The following is a 21,688-nucleotide window of genomic DNA, read 5'->3' as shown; positions in this document are numbered from 1 at the left end:
ATTTTTGCCCATTCTTCAAGGCAAAACTGCTCCAGCTCCTTCAAGTTAGATGGGTTCCGCTGGTGTACAGCAATCTTTAAGTCATACCACAGATTCTCAATTGGATTGAGGTCTGGGCTTGATTAGTCAATTCCAAGACATTTAAATGTTTCCCCTTAAACCACTCAAGTGTTGCTTTAACAGTATGCTTAGGGTCATTGTCCTGCTGGAAGGTGAACCTCCATCCCAGTCTCAAATCTCTGGAAGACTAAAACAGGTTTCCCTCAAGAATTTCCCTGTATTTAGCGCCATCCATCATTCCTCCAATTCTGACCCGTTTCCCAGACCCTGTCGATGAAAAACATCCCCACGGCATGATGCTGCCACCACCATGCTTCACTGTGGGGATGGTGTTCTCGGGGTGATGAGAGGTGTTGGGTTTGCGGTAAATATATGGTAGGGGTGGAGTAGGGGCCTGAGAGAACACATGTGTGTTGTGAAATGTGTGAATGTATTGTAATGTTTTTAAAATTGTATAAACTGCCTTAATTTAGCTGGACCCCAGGAAGAGTAGCTGCTGCTTTGGCAGCAGCTAATGGGGATCCGTAATTAATACAAATACAAAATTAACCTGTGGTGAGTTATTCACAATTGTCAATGAACAAATAAGATTTTGTACCCCATGAGCCGGGTTGTGACAAAAACTCACACTCATTCTTGTGTTTAATAAATGTATTGTATAGTGTGTGTGTGTCGCAGGCTTACAATGATGACAAAAAACAACATTTGAGAGTGCGCTGACCCTGGTGCTAGAGGGAGTAAGCAGCTGGAGGTTGAATGTTTGAAGGGGTACGGGACTATAAAACGTTTGGGAACCACTGCTCCAGAGGATAGACAGATGAGGCTGGAGAGCAGGATCACATCTCCAGCCTTACTGGGCCTTCCTGCCCTGCACTCCACTTCGCTCTACCCTCCCCCTATACCTCTCCTGTCTCTCTATCCTCTCCCACTCCCACTGGGCTCGTAGGCCAGTGGTACTGGGAGCAGGTGCAGGAAGGATGCTGTCACTGCTGACTGAGTTGGGGCTGTGGCTGGGGCTCAGGAGGACCAGGGTAGGCCAGGGGGTTGGATCAGGAGGCTCAGCCCAGGAGGCTCAGGAGGGTTAGGAGGCCAGGGGAAGGCTAGGGGGACTGGGGGGAGGAACAGGGGAAGTTAAGGAGGCTAAGAGGGGGCCATGGGAGTTTCTCATCATCCCCCAGCTAACTTCACACAGCCCCCAGTCTCACAGAGGGGAGGGGACTACAGACACACACTAAGCCACACTTTGTCCGACACAGACAGATACACAAAACACTCTGCTTTTCATATCATATCGAAAGAGGCACTTTGAGCCATATATCGGTCTTACAGCTAGGTCTATTTATTAGGTAATTGGCAACACGAACACTAGATTGTGCATTATAGCTATTATTGTTAAGTAAACCATATAGTGGAGTATAGCATTATAGTAACATTTCATTCTTAGGTACAGTATCTAAGTAACTAATGCATTACACTGTAAGTAACCACAGGTAACCATAGGTAACTGTAAATCTTGTTGGCCTTCTCCTTTCTAAAACAACATGAAACCAACATGAGTCTCCATACAATCCAGAATATTATGTTTCAGTTCAGTCGTCAGTAGAGCTTTCCTACAGGCTTCAGAATTTACAGAGGATTATGTACCATAGCAACACGGCAGGCTGGGTAACCAGGCTGGGTAGCCAGGCTGGGGAGGGATCTCTCTCTTCAATCAGGGTTTAACTAAGTCCTCTCTCTCCCCGCTAGGAAATGTTTACCATCAACACTGGGTATCTCATGTACACGCACGTGTACACACAACAGAAACATTTATTTATTGGGTCACTTCAGTACACCAAAAAATACACCAACAGGTACATTTACCACCTAGTTCCTGCTAGATGAATGAGACTTGCAAGCTATGTTTTTCAATTGTTCGTTTAGCTCCTCAGAATCAGCCTTAAAAATATTACATTTACATTTACATTTAAGTCATTTAGCAGACGCTCTTATCCAGAGCGACTTACAAATTGGTGCATTCACCTTATGATATCCAGTGGAACAACCACTTTACAATAGTGCATCTAACTCTTTTAAGGGGGGGGGGGGGTTAGAAGGATTACTTTATCCTATCCTAGGTATTCCTTAAAGAGGTGGGGTTTCAGGTGTCTCCGGAAGGTGGTGATTGACTCCGCTGACCTGGCGTCGTGAGGGAGTTTGTTCCACCATTGGGGTGCCAGAGCAGCGAACAGTTTTGACTGGGCTGAGCGGGAACTGTACTTCCTCAGAGGTAGGGAGGCGAGCAGGCCAGAGGTGGATGAACGCAGTGCCCTTGTTTGGGTGTAGGGCCTGATCAGAGCCTGAAGGTACGGAGGTGCCGTTCCCCTCACAGCTCCGTAGGCAAGCACCATGGTCTTGTAGCGGATGCGAGCTTCAACTGGAAGCCAGTGGAGAGAGCGGAGGAGCGGGGTGACGTGAGAGAACTTGGGAAAGTTGAACACCAGACGGGCTGCGGCGTTCTGGATGAGTTGTAGGGGTTTAATGGCACAGGCAGGGAGCCCAGCCAACAGCGAGTTGCAGTAATCCAGACGGGAGATGACAAGTGCCTGGATTAGGACCTGCGCCGCTTCCTGCGTGAGGCAGGGTCGTACTCTGCGAATGTTGTAGAGCATGAACCTACAGGAACGGGTCACCGCCTTGATGTTAGTTGAGAACGACAGGGTGTTGTCCAGGATCACGCCAAGGTTCTTAGCACTCTGGGAGGAGGACACAATGGAGTTGTCAACCGTGATGGCGAGATCATGGAACGGGCAGTCCTTCCCCGGGAGGAAGAGCAGCTCCGTCTTGCCGAGGTTCAGCTTGAGGTGGTGATCCGTCATCCACACTGATATGTCTGCCAGACATGCAGAGATGCGATTCACCACCTGGTTATCAGAGGGGGGAAAGGAGAAGATTAAGTGTGTGTCGTCTGCATAGCAATGATAGGAGAGACCATGTGAGGATATGACAGAGCCAAGTGACTTGGTGTATAGCGAGAATAGGAGAGGGCCTAGAACAGAGCCCTGGGGGACACCAGTGGTGAGAGCACGTGGTGCGGAGACAGATTCTCGCCACGCCACCTGGTAGGAGCGACCTGTCAGGTAGGACGCAATCCAAGCGTGGGCCGCGCCGGAGATGCCCAGCTCGGAGAGGGTGGAGAGGAGGATCTGATGGTTCACAGTATCAAAGGCAGCCGATAGGTCTAGAAGGATGAGAGCAGAGGAGAGAGAGTTAGCTTTAGCAGTGCGGAGCGCCTCCGTGACACAGAGAAGAGCAGTCTCAGTTGAATGACTAGTCTTGAAACCTGACTGATTTGGATCAAGAAGGTCATTCTGAGAGAGATAGCAGGAGAGCTGGCCAAGGACGGCACGTTCAAGAGTTTTGGAGAGAAAAGAAAGAAGGGATACTGGTCTGTAGTTGTTGACATCGGAGGGATCGAGTGTAGGTTTTTTCAGAAGGGGTGCAACTCTCGCTCTCTTGAAGACGGAAGGGACGTAGCCAGCGGTCAAGGATGAGTTGATGAGCGAGGTGAGGTAAGGGAGAAGGTCTCCGGAAATGGTCTGGAGAAGAGAGGAGGGGATAGGGTCAAGCGGGCAGGTTGTTGGGCGGCCGGCCGTCACAAGACGCGAGATTTCATCTGGAGAGAGAGGGGAGAAAGAGGTCAAAGCACAGGGTAGGGCAGTGTGAGCAGAACCAGCGGTGTCGTTTGACTTAGCAAACGAGGATCGGATGTCGTCGACCTTCTTTTCAAAATGGTTGACGAAGTCATCAGCAGAGAGGGAGGAGGGGGAGGAGGGGGAGGAGGATTCAGGAGGGAGGAGAAGGTGGCAAAGAGCTTCCTAGGGTTAGAGGCAGATGCTTGGAATTTAGAGTGGTAGAAATTGGCTTTAGCAGCAGAGACAGAAGAGGAGAATGTAGAGAGGAGGGAGTGAAAGGATGCCAGGTCCGCAGGGAGGCGAGTTTTCCTCCATTTCCGCTCGGCTGCCCGGAGCCCTGTTCTGTGAGCTCGCAATGAGTCGTCGAGCCACGGAGCAGGAGGGGAGGACCGAGCCGGCCTGGAGGATAGGGGACATAGAGAGTCAAAGGATGCAGAAAGGGAGGAGAGGAGGGTTGAGGAGGCAGAATCAGGAGATAGGTTGGAGAAGGTTTGAGCAGAGGGAAGAGATGATAGGATGGAAGAGGAGAGAGTAGCGGGGGAGAGAGAGCGAAGGTTGGGACGGCGCGATACCATCCGAGTAGGGGCAGTGTGGGAAGTGTTGGATGAGAGCGAGAGGGAAAAGGATACAAGGTAGTGGTCGGAGACTTGGAGGGGAGTTGCAATGAGATTAAATTACCTGGAGCTGAGGTCAGGTTTCTCAGTGATTCCTATTGGAAAAAAAAAAATATAAAGTGTATATGAGTTAGCTTACATGTTGCTAACATGACATGGAAAACTGGTCAATCGTGGGAGCTTGGGTGACATAACCAATGATGGTGCTACATTGACTGAATATTGACAAGTTACTGTATGTGCAATTAGAGAGTGATGTTGTCCATGTTGTGGACTTGTGGAAAACAACATGAGATCATCAAGTTTGCATCCGATGATGATGTCTTCGGTCTCTGACTCATGGGTTTAATACTGTGTTACCTCTGAGGACCATAAGGCTAGCCTAATGTCACCCAACACGCACGCACGCACGCACGCACGCACACACACACACACACACACACACACACACACACACACACACACACACACACACACACACACACACACACACACACACACACACACACACACACACACACACACACACACACACACACACACACACACACACACACGAATGTCGCCCAACACAGTGCCTACATCTGTCTCTGACCACCACTAAGTGCAGACAGAGAGAACCAGGAGGAGAGGACGTGTGGCTCCTGTGGCTGTGGTCGAGATTCAGTCACCAGAGCATCTGTTGAGACCTGCTAAGGGCTTCTCTCTACCCCTGGAGACAGCCACAAGTCACAAGGGACTACTTTTCCCATAATCACCAGTAAATTACCTGGAGCTGAGGTCAGGTTTCTCAGTGATTCCTATTGGAAAATAAAGCTTCTGTCCTACCGGGAAGACTGAGAGCCTTCTCCCCTCTGGTGGGCTAAAGATCACAATGGGGATATGATGGGAAATATGGTAAAGTCCCAAATGGCACCCTATCCCCTATATAGCACACTCCTTTTGAGCAGGTCCCATAGGGCCCTTGTCAAAAGTAGTGTACTTTATAGGGAAGAGGGAGCCATTTGGACTTAACCTATGGCTATTATAGCTGAGGCCAATTACTCAGCCTCAGCCCTGGTATACCAATGTTGTGTTGTCCCTGTTCTTTTTCATTTGGCTGTGAGCTGCTAATCTCCCATTTAATGAGTTCAAAAACACTGGGAGGGTGAGTGTTCACGAGGCAGAGAGAGAGAGAGAGAGAGAGAGAGAGAGAGAGAGAGAGAGAGAGAGAGAGAGAGAGATGTAATGCACATATGCAGCTCAGTGATTGGTCCAATGACAATACTCGGACACAGACAGGCTTTCAGAAGAGCACAGAATATTTGCTAATCCTTTAGGAACAGATGTCTTATTTTTTCCCTGCTGAAAATCCCTGGCTGACTGATTCACTGGCTGGCTGCCTGGCTGGTGAGGGGGCCATGATCCTCCTGGCTGAATCCAGGGCGGGGAATCTGGGTTTGGGGAAGGTCAGAGCCTCGTAGGGTCTCTAAGGGGCTGGATCCTGGATGATCTGGAAGGCCCAGGAGAGGCAGGGAATTAAAAGACGGCATACAAGATATGGAGAACTAGCCTGGTTCCTAGATCTGTTTGTGCTGTCTTGTCAACTCCTATGGTAATTGTCAAGACACAAGCCACATGCCAATGACCATAGGAGTTGGCCAAACAGCACAAACAGATCTGGGACCAGGCTAACTTAGTACTGAGTCGTGTAGGCTGGACTCGTCTGGTCCCCATATTGTTCATATCTTGTGCTCCTTCTCCTGGGCGTATGGCATACGGGTGGCGAACCCAACACCCCAGACCTTTCTTCAGATCCTCAGATGCCTTGCCAAACAGGAGCATCTGGCGCTGTGTCAGGAGCTGGCATTAGAACGCATTAGCGGTGGGGGAGCCCCCAGCCCAGTCCCTGCACGAAACCCCACCGAGTCCCTTCCCCACCCGGCCATCTCCAGATTTACCCCCTCAAGCAGGGGGATCACCGTGCTGAGGCTCTGGATCTGGCGCCAACACACACACACATCCCTTCCTCCATATGTGCTCTGCCCCCAACCAAACCCAATCCTCCCTCCGTGCTGGATAAATTGACTAGATATTTGGGATTATTTAGGCTGTGTGTGTCCAGTCTGTATTATTTTTCATAATCCAATTCACCCACAGAGAGATGTAGATGTAGGCTGATTTCAAAAATACCCCAGGATTTATTCACAGTACATTAACAACTGGATATAAATTGTGAATATAATAATTGTTGTGAATATAACAACTGTGTTGTGACTATAATAACTGTGTTGTGACTATAACAACTGTGTTGTGACTATAATAACTGTGTTGTGACTATAATAACTGTGTTGTGACTATAATAACTGTGTTGTGAATATAATAACTGTGTTGTGACTATAATAATTGTTGTGAATATAACAACTGTGTTGTGAATATAATAACTGTGTTGTGACTATAATAACTGTGTTGTGAATATAATAACTGTGTTGTGAATATAATAACTGTGTTGTGAATATAATAACTGTGTTGTGAATATAACAACTGTGTTGTGAATATAATAAATGTGTTGTTAATATAATAGAAATCGTTATCTGCATGTGATTTGGGTTAATAAAAAAAATATGAATACAAAAAATAAACAAATACTGTATTTGGAAATCCTTAGATAATTCAAAAAGACTAACGGGAATGTGTCTGGTTACTAACACAAAAGGTACCATTATGAACTTTATGAATATGTATTAGCACTAAGTACATTATAAACCAAAATATTACAAAAAATAACATACTTTAAGTACAGTGAAAAGATGCATAGCAGCATATGTGTTTTCACTGTAGGTGATAATCCTCTGTTTATATTGCTGGTGTGTTTTCACTGTAGGTGATAATCCTCTGTTTATATTGCTGGTGTGTTTTCACTGTAGGTGATAATCCTCTGTTTATATTGCTGGTGTGTTTTCACTGTAGGTGATAATCCTCTGTTTATATTGCTGGTGTGTTTTCACTGTAGGTGATAATCCTCTGTTTATATTGCTGGTGTGTTTTCACTGTAGGTGATAATCCTGTGTGTTATATTGCTGGTGTGTTTTCACTGTAGGTGATAATCCTGTGTGTTATATTGCTGGTGTGTTTTCACTGTAGGTGATAATCCTGTGTGTTATATTGCTGGTGTGTTTTCTTTTATAAATGTGGTGTGTATGTGTCAGACAGCGACACGTGTTCTGTGCTTCAACACTGACTGATAACACCTCTAGTGTGGGGTCTGGTGAATCAGACAGACAAGGCCCCCCAAAAAAGACAGACAGACAGATACACAGACAGTTTTAAGTCAGATAGACAGGCAGACAGACGCGGTCAGACAGACAGACAGAGAGAAAGACAGATACACAGACAGTTAAAGTCAGACAGACAGACAGATGCGGTCAGAAAGACAGACAGAAGGGTCCAGTCTGTGGGGGGGAATACACTAAGACAGGACTGGTACTCCCTCCAGTGAAAGTGATACGGCTGTGATACCTTTGTTACGGAGGACAGCATCTGCTTCTCTCTGTTTCATTCTCCGCAGAGAGAGAGGAGACAGATATACACACACTACCGCTCTCCCACGGTGATGAGAGCCCACACACACACACTCCCTATTATATGCTCTCCCACATAACACATGCTCATTCACACACTATTTTCACACTAACTTACTTACATCTAACATACTGTTCATGCTCTCTTTCTCTCCTACTCATCTAACTTACTTACTGTCTTCCATGATCAAATGAAATCACTCAATCACCAACTCCCTGATCCACTTTCTTTCTGTATCCATCACACACACCTCAATCCCTTACTCACTCACTCACTCACTCACTCACTCACTCACTCACTCACTCACTCACTCACTCACTCACTCACTCACTCACTCACTCACTCACTCACTCACTCACTCATTCACCCACTAATTCATATTACTACATTATATCCACACAATTCACCCTCTAACTGATTGACTTGACTCGCCCAGGGGGAAGTTTTCTCCACCTCACCAAACTAAGTATACAAAGATCAACAACAGAAAACATTGTTGACGAAGCAAGGTTGAGCTCGGGTCTGGTATCTATTCAGAGGAGTTGACGAGAAGGTGGTGTCTCCATGGATACACATGGTGAGTTAACGGAAAGCCTGTTAATGTGTAACATTATACACTCAGTTTGCAGACAGGGACCTGGGTAACATTCTACACTAATCCATGCAGCTAGCAGGCAGGGGCCAGGGTAAGATTCTACACTCATCTAGTCAGCTAGCAGACAAAAAAACAGGCTAAGATTTTACACTCATCCAGTCAGCTAGCAGACAGGGATCAGGCTAACATTCTACACTCATCTAGTCAGCTAGCAGACAGGGATCAGGCTAACATTCTACACTCATCTAGTCAGCTAGCAGACACGGATCAGGCTAACATTCTACACTCATCCAGTCAGCTAGCAGACAGGGACCAGGCTAACATTCTACACTCATCCAGTCAGCTAGCAGACAGGGACCAGGCTAACATTCTACACTCATCCAGTCAGCTAGCAGACAGGGACCAGGCTAACATTCTACACTAATCCAGTCAGCTAGCAGACAGGGACCAGGCTAACATTCTACACTCATCCAGTCAGCTAGCAGACAGGGACCAGGCTAACATGCTACACTCATCCAGTCATCTAGCAGACAGGGACCAGGCTAAGATGTTACACTCATCCAGTCAGCTAGCAGACAGGGACCAGGCTAACATTCTACACTCATCCAGTCAGCTAGAAGACCGGGACCAGGCTAAGTTGTTACACTCATCTAGTCAGCTAGCAGACAGGGACCAGGCTAACATTCTACACTCATCCAGTCAGCTAGAAGACAGGGTTCAGGCTAAGATTTTACACTCATCTAGTCAGCTAGCAGACAGGGACCAGGCTAACATTCTACACTAATCCAGTCAGCTAGCAGACAGGGACCAGGCTAACATTCTACACTAATCCAGTCAGTTAGCAGACAGGGACCAGGCTAAGATGTTACACTCATCTAGTCAGTTAGCAGACAGGGACCAGGCTAACATTCTACACTCATCCAGTCAGCTACAAGACAGGGACCAGGCTAACATTCTACACTCATCCAGTCAGCTACAAGACAAGGACCAGGCTAACATTCTACACTCATCCAGTCAGCTACAAGACAAGGACCAGGCTAACATTCTACACTCATCCAGTCAGCTAGCAGACAGCGACCAGGCTAACATTCTACACTCATCCAGTCAGCTAGCAGACAGGGACCAGGCTAACATTCTACACTCATCCAGTCAGCTACAAGACAGCGACCAGGCTAACATTCTACACTCATCCAGTCAGCTAGCAGACAGCGACCAGGCTAACATTCTACACTCATCCAGTCAGCTAGCAGACAGGGACCAGGCTAACATTCTACACTCATCCAGTTAGCTAGAAGACCGGGACCAGGCTAACATTCTACACTCATCCAGTCAGCTAGAAGACAGGGACCAGGCTAAGATTTTACACTAATCTAGTCAGCTAGGAGACAGGGACCAGGCTAACATTCTACACTCATCTAGTCAGCTAGCAGACAGGGACCAGGCTAACATTCTACACTCATCTAGTCAGCTAGCAGACAGGGACCAGGCTAACATTCTACACTCATCCAGTCAGCTAGCAGACAGGGACCAGGCTAACATTCTACACTCATCCAGTCAGCTAGCAGACAGGGACCAGGCTAACATTCTACACTCATCCAGTCAGCTAGAAGACAGGGACCAGGCTAACATTCTACACTCATCCAGTCAGCTAGCAGACAGCGACCAGGCTAACATTCTACACTCATCCAGTCATCTAGCAGACAGCGACCAGGCTAACATTCTACACTCATCCAGTCAGCTAGAAGACCGGGACCAGGCTAACATTCTACACTCATCCAGTCAGCTAGCAGACAGGGACCAGGCTAACATTCTACACTCATCCAGTCAGCTAGCAGACAGGGACCAGGCTAACATTCTACACTCATCCAGTCAGCTACAAGACAGCGACCAGGCTAACATTCTACACTCATCCAGTCAGCTAGCAGACAGCGACCAGGCTAACATTCTACACTCATCCAGTCAGCTAGCAGACAGGGACCAGGCTAACATTCTACACTCATCCAGTCAGCTAGAAGACAGGGACCAGGCTAACATTCTACACTCATCCAGTCAGCTAGAAGACAGGGACCAGGCTAACATTCTACACTCATCCAGTCAGCTAGCAGACAGGGACCAGGCTAACATTCTACACTCATCCAGTCAGCTAGAAGACAGGGACCAGGCTAACATTCTACACTCATCCAGTCAGCTAGCAGACAGGGACCAGGCTAACATTCTACACTCATCCAGTCAGCTACAAGACAGGGACCAGGCTAACATTCTACACTCATCCAGTCAGCTAGCAGACAGGGACCAGGCTAACATTCTACACTCATCCAGTCAGCTAGAAGACAGGGACCAGGCTAACATTCTACACTCACCCAGTCAGCTACAAGACAGCGACCAGGCTAACATTCTACACTCATCCAGTCAGCTAGCAGACAGCGACCAGGCTAACATTCTACACTCATCCAGTCAACTAGCAGACAGGGACCAGGCTAACATTCTACACTCATCCAGTCAGCTAGAAGACAGGGTTCAGGCTAAGATTTTACACTCATCTAGTCAGCTAGGAGACAGGGACCAGGCTAACATTCTACACTCATCTAGTCAGCTAGCAGACAGGGACCAGGCTAACATTCTACACTCATCTAGTCAGCTAGCAGACAGGGACCAGGCTAACATTCTACACTCATCCAGTCAGCTAGCAGACAGGGACCAGGCTAACATTCTACACTCATCCAGTCAGCTAGCAGACAGGGACCAGGCTAACATTCTACACTCATCCAGTCAGCTAGAAGACAGGGACCAGGCTAACATTCTACACTCATCCAGTCAGCTAGCAGACAGCGACCAGGCTAACATTCTACACTCATCCAGTCAGCTAGCAGACAGCGACCAGGCTAACATTCTACACTCATCCAGTCAGCTAGAAGACAGGGACCAGGCTAAGATGTTACACTCATCTAGTCAGCTAGCAGACAGGGACCAGGCTAAGTTGTTACACTCATCTAGTCAGCTAGCAGACAGGGACCAGGCTAAGTTGTTACACTCATCTAGTCAGCTAGCAGACAGGGACCAGGCTAAGTTGTTACACTCATCTAGTCAGCTAGCAGACAGGGACCAGGCTAACATTCTACACTCATCTAGTCAGCTAGCAGACAGGGACCAGGCTAAGTTGTTACACTCATCTAGTCAGCTAGAAGACAGGGACCAGGCTAAGATGTTACACTCATCTAGTCAGCTAGCAGGCAGGGACCAGGCTAACATTCTACACTCATCTAGTCAGCTAGCAGACAGGGACCAGGCTAAGTTGTTACACTCATCTAGTCAGCTAGCAGACAGGGACCAGGCTAACATGCTACACTCATCCAGTCATCTAGCAGACAGGGACCAGGCTAAGATGTTACACTCATCCAGTCAGCTAGCAGACAGGGACCAGGCTAAGTTGTTACACTCATCTAGTCAGCTAGCAGACAGGGACCAGGCTAACATTCTACACTCATCTAGTCAGCTAGCAGACAGGGACCAGGCTAAGATGTTACACTCATCTAGTCAGCTAGAAGACAGGGACCAGGCTAAGTTGTTACACTCATCTAGTCAGCTAGAAGACAGGGACCAGGCTAAGATGTTACACTCATCTAGTCAGCTAGAAGACAGGGACCAGGCTAAGATGTTACACTCATCCAGTCAGCTACAAGACAGGGACCAGGCTAAGATGTTACACTCATCTAGTCAGCTAGCAGACAGGGACCAGGCTAACATTCTACACTCATCCAGTCAGCTAGCAGACAGGGACCAGGCTAACATTCTACACTCATCTAGTCAGCTAGCAGACAGGGACCAGGCTAAGATTCTACACTCATCTAGTCAGCTACCAGGCAAGGACCAGGGTAATGTCCTTCATACACTCATCCAGTCAGCTAGGAGACAGGGACCAGGCTAACATTCTACACTCATCTAGTCAGCTAGCAGACAGGGACCAGGCTAACATTCTACACTCATCTAGTCAGCTAGCAGACAGGGACCAGGCTAACATTCTACACTCATCTAGTCAGCTACCAGGCAAGGACCAGGGTAATGTCCTTCATACACTCATCCAGTCAGCTAGGAGACAGGGACCAGGCTAACATTCTACACTCATCTAGTCAGCTAGCAGACAGGGACCAGGCTAACATTCTACACTCATCTAGTCAGCTAGCAGACAGGGACCAGGCTAACATTCTACACTCATCTAGTCAGCTATCAGGCAAGGACCAGGGTAATGTCCTTCATACACTCATCCAAACAGGAAGAGTACTAATATCCTACAGAGGATATGACCGCATCAGGAGAGGGGAGGTGGACACACTGACAAATAGGTAATCTGCTGTAAAGCAATTTAATTCATGAACTTTCTGCAACTGATTGTACTAACATTTTTGCATATGATAAATAAGGTTCTAAGGACAGGCGGAGCTCCTCTGAGACTCCTACTCAGAGACTCCTACTCTAAGACTCCTACTCAGAGACTCCTACTCTAAGACTCCTACTCAGAGACTTCTACTCCGAGATGCTTTATAAATATAGCCCCAGATGTTTCGTTTTGTAGCCTTTCTGATAGAAGGTGATTATAAAGTTTCAGTGTCACATTAAGCGGTGGATATTAGGCTCCTGTGTGCTCTGAGATGTGAAGTCTCTGTCTCTCAGCTCCTTCATTAGAGTTCCTCTAGACAGCCTTAGCCAGGTTCTCTGTGTGTGTGTGTGTGTGTCCTGAAGAACAGATGCATGCTGCTATCTTTTACTACATTAGCTTCCCACATTAGCTAACTGACTTGCCTGCCTGGGAGAGAAATGCATTACTTTGGGCCACATGTCACCTTGGTCCGCGCCGCGCATGACTGCCTGTTAAAATTATACCTTGATAGCTTCACACAATGGAACATAAAGGACGGTGTGCTAGCGCCTCCTCTAGCTCCTCCTCTCTCTCTCTCTCTCTGTTTTCCACAGGGGGATGTCTTTTGTTTTATTATAAGGCTGTTGTTAAGTCAGTGGTGCTGCTGAATAATTTCTCCCACAGGGGGAATTTAAACTGTGGTATGCTGGATTACAGGAGCTCTCACCTGTTACAGTGGGAACGGTGTATCCCTGCGCCCTCGTTTCCCAGGGAGCCTCTAATAACGTTTCACAATGAAGGGAGTGTCCCAGCTGACAGTTAAACACAAAAGGTGTTGCTGTATAACCCCGTCTCCCTCCTTGCCTTTTTTATCAACCCCTCACTCTCCTTTCCTAGAGATGGATTCTGAATGCTGGAAACCAAATGGAGGCATTGCCTTGGCCAGTGCTGTGGTCATTGCTGGGCCATCGCAGTGACAAGCCATGTGATGTGGTCTGACACATGAGGTGGCGTGGTCCAGCTGAGGGTGTCAGCCACCAGATTAAACCAGCCATCAGTCGTCTGGTAATGTCACCAGCCTGGTCACAGACAGACCAGCATGTGTAGAAGCCAGAGCTAACAATGGCAGCACCTGTACAAGGCTCAAGGCAGGATGTCCGTGTCTTTCTGATACCCTTGCCTTGTGCGAGCGGAGCGACGCTGTGTAGAGCTACAATCCTACAATCACCTCCATGGCATTTTCAAAGCCCCCTTTCTTTCACAGATTAGTGGGTCCTGTGTTGGGCAGGTCAATCAGACCAACCAGGCCCCTCATAGCCCACACCAGGCCGTCTCCCCTCTCTGGACAGATAATATGGCCTTGGTGCTCTTGTCAAAGTGGATGGTCACACTCCTGCATCAAGTTGAACTTTATTGTTGTCGGAGCTAAAGGCCCTCAGGGGGAGGAAAAGAGAGAGTGGAGGAGAGAGCGAAAGAGAGAGGAGAAAAAGAGAGAGGGGGAAAAGCTCAGAGTTCAACTTAGAGTTGATCCATTGACCATTGTCCTCTAAACTGAATTCATATGTCTATTGATAAGTCTAAGTGTGAGAACTACATAAACCCTTTAGCTAAGTTGTTTAACAACAGAATGGAGAGGATTTTTTTTTACCCTTTATGTTTTAACTCTTTGTATAGAGCCTATATGAATATATGCATGATTCATGTAGTTGATGGCTATTATTTAATCGTATATAACATTATATGTCTATTGTTGATAAGGACAAGGTCTGTTATGCCCTTAATTTACTTTTGTACTTACTTAGGCCTTGTTGTGCCAGGTGATGGCTAAGGGCTCTGCATTATGCTCCTAATACCATTTTTTAACAGGGTCAATATTTCGAGCCGCAGTGGATCTTTGTCAGATCAAGCCAGAGCCGTATATTTATTTAGTGTATGAATCTGTGTCGAACCATATTCGCCAAGCACCTGAGTGTAATGAGATGCAGGTTTTATAACAACCAATAACTCTTGTTGATTCAATTTAGTAGTGCAAATGCACTGCCGCTGTGTTACATTTGGTGAAAAATATTCTGTACAATGATAAAAGACGAAACTGCTTGTAGTTCAGCACTCCTCTTCTAAAATGCTTTTTGAATACGGGCCCAGGCTTAGTTTCATAAGATGATCCATTCTGCATCATAAAAAAGAAGAAGACAATATCGAATCAATTAATGATTGTTTTTGTATGTTTTTTTCTTCATAAATAAGGCTATTCAGTGTGCTGTAGGCCGCCTCAAGGCATGTTGTTTTAATTATGTTAATAAATTCATGTTAAAGTACAAAGTACTCACAGCCCTCTCACACAAAAACCCAAGGCTAACGTCCCAAATGACACCCTATTCCCTACATAGTGCACTACTTTTGACCAGACGCATATGGGCCTTTGTCAAAATTAGTTCACTATATAGAGAATAGGGGGCCATTTGGAACACAACCAAGGCTAAGTTCCAAATGGCTGAGGCTGAGGGAGGTACAACTTTAAAAGTCGGCTTTGCCAAAGTTGTACTGAGTCTTAAATGGCATACTATTCCCTACGCAGTGCATTACTTTTGACCAGGTCCATAGGGCTCTGGTCAAAAGTAGTGCACTATATATAAGGAATAGGATGCCATTTTGGACAAATCCTTGGTTTGCCTGAGGAACAGAACAGTACAGCGCTATAACAGAGCGGACAGGCCTGTGAAAGGAGAGATGGTGTAATGCCGGCTAGATTGAGCTAACATAACAACAATCCCCTTTAATCTCAGATGACTAATGCAGAACTAATCACGTAGTATTAGCTGGCTGCTGCTATAACGAACGTTACAGGGATTACGCTGAATTGTGTTAACACAGCATTATGTACAGACAGACAGTGTCACTAACTGGGGCTGTCTAGCTTTCGAGTGCTTGTCTAAGCTGCACCTGGTAGAGCTATCTCTAAACCAGGTTTTTCACTTACAGAAACTCCAACATACATTCTATGCACACACTGTACTGTATATTAGGCAACATTTCTGGGGTGGATATTTTAGATTGTCAATGATATTATGTCTGATGAGGCAGCATGTAGTAGATTAATTGAAAGGTGTTGGATATGGGCACTCTTTTTGTGTGATGGCCATGTCATTGCCCTAGACTATGCTGGAGAGGAGGAGGGTGGGAGAACGATGTGGAGGTGTTGGCCACTAGGGCCTGAAGAACAGGTTGATGGTGGCCACCCTGTAGTTAGTAATTATCTTTCCTTCTACGGGACTGACAGGGGGAGACAGTGGGTGGAGAGGGGAGGAGGACAGGCTGCCTAGATGGTCCAACCCAGCAGGGCCCTCAGAGACAGGTGTCCCCATCATGCCAGGTCTCTTCCTAGAGACACTCACAGAGCCACTAACCACACAGGGTTGCTGCTTAAAAAAGTCATAAAAAATCACAACAGGAAGATATTGGAGAATGTCTTTGTGTGACAACCTGTAAAAAGATTGTGATATCCTAGTGACTATAGTGATCGATAATGTATTGCTTTATTATCAGTGACCAACTATTTGAGCATGTCTCAAAATCTTTGTGGGTTGTTGGCATCATAAATGTTTGATTGCACTTTACAACATCACTGCAAACTGCTGTACAACATATATGCCCTGATATGTTTGGTGTTCAAATATTTGTCAAAAGCACAGCCCACTTAGGGTAGTACAATTACGTTTGGGGCCATAGGTTGAGTCCACATAAAAATGCACTATATTAGTTGATGTTCTCCATCTTTTTTACTGTCAGACCAAATACTATATGAGCCAGTTTACCAGACCTAGATTCAGTCTTAAAAGCAGAATTGCCACTGAGTCTAGAACTAGGCTTAATCTTTGTCAGAGAAACCAGTCCTATATGTTTAAAGTATTTTTTGTGAAGCACACTTACCACTGAGTATCTCCTTCATTTTTTAAAACCAGATCTCACAGTGGTCCACATTCATGTTGTTGAAGTGAATGGCATGGTCCTTCACCTTGGGTCCATTCTTCTTACACTGGAACAGAGTGATGCCCAAGAGAGTGGCCCCTGTCTGCTGGCCCGTAGCAGAACGATGTCTCTTCACCTTCACTTCAAACACATCCTTCAGATGCACAGGAAGCAAAGACATGCTCCGGAAGTGCAGGAACCCTTTACTACAATGCCGCCATAAAGGCTTAGGCCTATACTTGAACAAAGAAATAACTTTAGTTCTGAGAGATAATAGCTTTAAAAGTGTTAAAGGCCCAGTGCAGTCAAAAATGTGATTTTCCTGTGTTTTATATATTCTTTATTTCCACAGTATGAGATTGGAATAACAATGTGAAATTGTGAAAATTATGATAATGCCCTTTTAGTGTAAAAGCTGTTTGAAAGGACTGCCTGAAATTTCAGCCTGTTTTGGTGGGATTGAGTTTTGGCCTTCCATGATGACATCACCATGTGGTAAATTAGTTAATAGACCAATAAGAAATAGAGTTCCAAACCTATCTGCCAATAACAGCTAATTTTCAGTTTTCCCCTAGACAATGCCAGAAAAATTGTTGCTTGAGAAATTGCCCTTTGCAAAGAAGCTATTTTTGTTTATTTTTGACCATTTTAATTTAAAACAATTACAGTACAGTAAGGTACTTAATTGTTACGCAGAAATGATGTGATCTTGAGATAAAAACAGCTGCATTGGATCTTTAACTCTTAATGGGTAATGTGTTGACAGAGTGTGACATCACAGGATTGTTTAGTGTCTCATTCTCCCTGGCCCTCCTGCTGAAGACAATCAACATCAGACACAACTCCAATTAAACAGATCTGGGTTCTTTGTCCAAGATGGCCAACTGTCCTGACTGTGACTCCTTCTCTACTCTAAATGAGTCTGTCTCTCCTCATGTGAAACCCTTTCTTCATTAGGAAGATCCCCAGCCCCGGCCCCAGCCTGTTCCTCAGACAGTGTTTCAGAACATTAACTATCATCTATCCTCTCACATTACTGAGCTTAGCGGGACACCCCGGCTGACACCATCTGTTCCTGGTGATCAGGCTTTTTCCAGACCTGGGTCCAAATCCGATTTGAAATTGTTCAAATACTTTGAGTGTGTCCTCTATCCCACTCTAATGTTGGCTGCTACAAAAATATCCAATATATTTAGAGGAAATAAAGATAACCTCCCCCGATTGACAAAATGAGCTGGCTGTAGACAGGGACCAATGACAAACAGGGCCATATTAACAACAGTGATATATTAGGGTACAAGGGAAAAGGTACTCAGAAAAGGGGGTAGAGAGGGGGGATAGTTTGAGGCTTTAGAAAGGGGGGAGAGTCCCCCTCACCCGTTTCCTTCCCTCCAGTAATACAGTGATGTACAAGGGAAGGAGAGGGGGAAGGGGGGATTACAGTAAACTGGTGCTGGCGCCCTGTTCTGTCTGGATCAATCTAGGCACATCTGCCTGATTCCGACCATAAACAGGATTATAGGGGGACTTATCTGCTTGACGCTAATTGTTTTCGCAGTTTATGCACAAGCCAACTCTTTCAGGTGCTGCAACTCGCCATATAAAAACTCCATACACAGTGGTTGGCTGCCCGTGACTTCTTTCAGGCACAGGTCCATTCATAAAGTTGGCTGAGTTGTTTGGAACCTTTTTTTGGTTATTTAAGGGTTTGGCAGGGGTTTGAATCTGTGAAACTAATTAGTGTAATGTTTTGGATTTGGACATTGTTGGTTTGGGTGGGATGTATTGTCACACTGTGCATAGGCAATATAATGATATATAGAGATGTGTCATGGCATTGAATTGCAACTTAATAAAATGTTCATGTATTTGTATATTCTGCAGAGGATGTGGAGTATTTTTGAAATTATAATTTTTTCCCAATTTTATCTATCTTTTTAAAGTCTTTGAAGTGAAACAGACTGGTGCATTTTTCCCTCCCTTTTTGGCAGACATTGCAAAAAAGGGATTACTTACTACTATTAACACCTAGTCATTATGTTACAACTAGGGCTTTCAGAGTTAATCAGTTATGTCACGACTTCTTCCGAAGTAGATGCCTCTCCTTGTTCGGGCGGTGTTCGGCGGTCGACGTCGCCGGTCTTCTAGCCATCGCCGATCCATTTTTCATTTTCCATTTGTTTTGTCTTGTTTTCCCACACACCTGGTTCTCATTTCCCTCATTATGTGTTGTGTATTTAACCCTCTGTTCCCCCCATGTCTTTGTGTGGTATTGTTTATTGTAAGTGCTTGTGCACATTTAGTTTGACTGGTGCGCGTCAGGTTATTTGTGCCCATACTTTGTATTTCTTATGCCTTTGGTTTTACTATTAAACTGCTCCGGCTATTATCAAGTTCTGCTCTCCTGCGTCTGACTTCCCTGTCACCAGATACACACCCCTTACAGAATACCACACCCATTACATGGAGTCAGCAGGAGCAGGTGCACCTGGTATGAGGATAGAGGAGTGCGTCTAGGAGCAAGCAACGATGATCCAACATCTTGGCGTCGCGATGGACCGCGTCGTGCAGACCATGGACCGCTGGGAGAGACAGAGAGTTCCTCCAGCGCCCCCACCAGCCCAACCGGGGTCCTGTACCCGGTCCCAGTGGGATGCGTCTCTCCCTTCCCAGGGAGTATGATGGGACGGCAGCACGCTGCCAGGGTTTCCTGCTACAGCTGGACTTATACCTGGGCACCGTTTACTCGGCTCCCTCGGGAAGGGAGAGGGTGTCCGTCCTCGTTTCGTGCCTCTCGGGGAGAGCTCTGGAGTGGGCTAACGCCGTATGGGGAGAAGGAGATACGGCGTTGGATGACTTCGAGGAGTTCACCCGCCGCTTCCGGGCAGTCTTCGACCACCCGCCCGAGAGCGTTTATTCCACCTGCGGCAGGGGACGAGGAGCGCGCAGGAGTTCGCTTTGGACTTTCGGACCCTTTCGGACCCCAGAGGACGTCCATCGAGAGTTGGCCTGCAGGGACACCACCCTTACTTTCGACCAGCTGGTGGACCTGTCCATTCGGCTGGATAACCTGCTGGCTACCCGCCAGCAGGTCCAGACGTCCAGATCGGGGTCTGTCGGCTCCATCCCCCAGCACCACCACTCCGATACCCATGGAGCTGGGAGGTGCTGCGCTCAGCGAGACCGGAAGAGGTTCCGTCTCGTGCACCATCTGTGGCCGCAGACGTCACACTGCCGGTCGGTGCCGGGTTGGTTCCTCTGGAAGTCGAGGCACCATTCTCACCCAGAGCCCTCTGTTGCACAAATGATTTTGTTCGTTACGTTTCCTGAGTTTTCCCCGCATTCCCAGCAAAAGGAGCTCGTCGATTCAGGCGCGGCTGGGAATTTTATAGACAGATCATTAGCCTTTAGTTTAGGGATCCCCATCGTTCCTGTAGGAATGCCCTTCCCAGTTCACGCCTTAGATAGTTGACCATTAGGGTCAGGGTTGATTAGGGAGACCACCGCTCCTCTGGGCATGGTGACGCAGGGGGTTCACACGGAGAAAATCAGTCTCTTTCTCATTGACTCTCCTGAGTTTCCAGTGGTGCTAGGTCTACCCTGGTTAGCTTGTCATAACCCCACTATTTCATGGCAACGGAGGGCTCTGTTTACCTCGGCTCCCGTGCTGGCCCATCCGGATCCCTCTTTGGCATTCATAGTGGAGGTGGGATAGTCCGAGGCTGGGATAGGAACCGTGCTCTCTCAGCGCTCGGGCACGCCACCGAAGCTCCGCCCCCGTGCCTTCTTCTCGAAGGAAGCTCAGCCCGGTGGAGCGAAACTATGACGTGGGGGACCGGGAGCTGTTGGCTGTCGTCAAGGCTCTGAAGGCATGGAGACATTGGCTTGAGCTGGCTAAACACCCTTTTCTCATCTGGACTGACCACCTCAATCTGGAGTACATCCGGGCGGCGAGGAGACTGAACCCTCGCCAGGCAAGGTGGGCCATGTTTTTCACCCGTTTTGTGCTCACCATTTCTTACAGACCAGGTTCCCAGAACGTAAAGGCAGACGCACTGTCCCAGCTGTATGACACAGAGGAGCGGCCCATGGATACCACCCCCATACTCCCGGCCTCCTGCCTGGTGGTGCCGGTAGTGTGGGAGCTGGACGTGGACATTGAGCAGGCATTACGTGCAGAGCCCGCTCCACTCCAGTGTCCCGCTGGGCGTCTGTATGTTCCGTCTGCTGTCCGTGACCGGTTGATCTATTGGGCCCACACGTCACCCTCCTCTGGTCATCCAGGCATTGGTCGGACGGTGCGCTGTCTGACTGGGAAGTACTGGTGGCCCACTTTGGCTAAAGATTATGAGGGTTTATGTTTCTTCCTACTCGGTGTGCGCCCAGTGTAAGGCTCCTAGGCACCTGCCCAGAGGTAAACTACACCCCTTACCCGTTCCACAACGGCCATGGTCGCACCTGTCGATTGATTTCCTGACTGATCTTCCTCCATCACAGGGAAACACTACGATTCTGGTTGTTGTGGATCGTTTCTCTAAGTCCCGCCGTCTCCTTCCTCTGCCGGTCTCCCTACGGCCCTACAGACTGCGGATGCCTTGTTTACACATGTCTTTCAGCACTACGGGGTGCCTGATGATATAGTGTCTGATTGGGGTCCCCAGTTCACTTCGAGGGTCTGGAGGGCGTTCATGGAACGTCTGGAGGTCTCGATCAGCCTTACCTCAGGTTTTCACCCCGAGAGTAACGGGCAGGTGGAGAGAGTTAACCAGGATGTGGGTAGGTTTCTGAGGTCCTATTGCCAGGACGGGCCGGGGGAATGGGCAGCGTTCGTGCCCTGGGCAGAGATGGCCCAGAACTCGCT

At 47.4% G+C, this 21,688-nt stretch overlaps 1 pseudogene; it reads right to left on the bottom strand.

Annotated features, from left to right (window-relative positions):
• Nucleotides 1-21,688, bottom strand: part of LOC139547097 (ceramide kinase-like protein) — an 81,323-nt pseudogene that overhangs the window by 47,294 nt on the left and 12,341 nt on the right.

Source organism: Salvelinus alpinus, chromosome 20 (assembly GCF_045679555.1).
Source record: "Salvelinus alpinus chromosome 20, SLU_Salpinus.1, whole genome shotgun sequence".
Lineage (NCBI taxonomy): Eukaryota > Metazoa > Chordata > Actinopteri > Salmoniformes > Salmonidae > Salvelinus > Salvelinus alpinus.
This window is presented reverse-complemented; position numbering and strand designations above follow the sequence as displayed.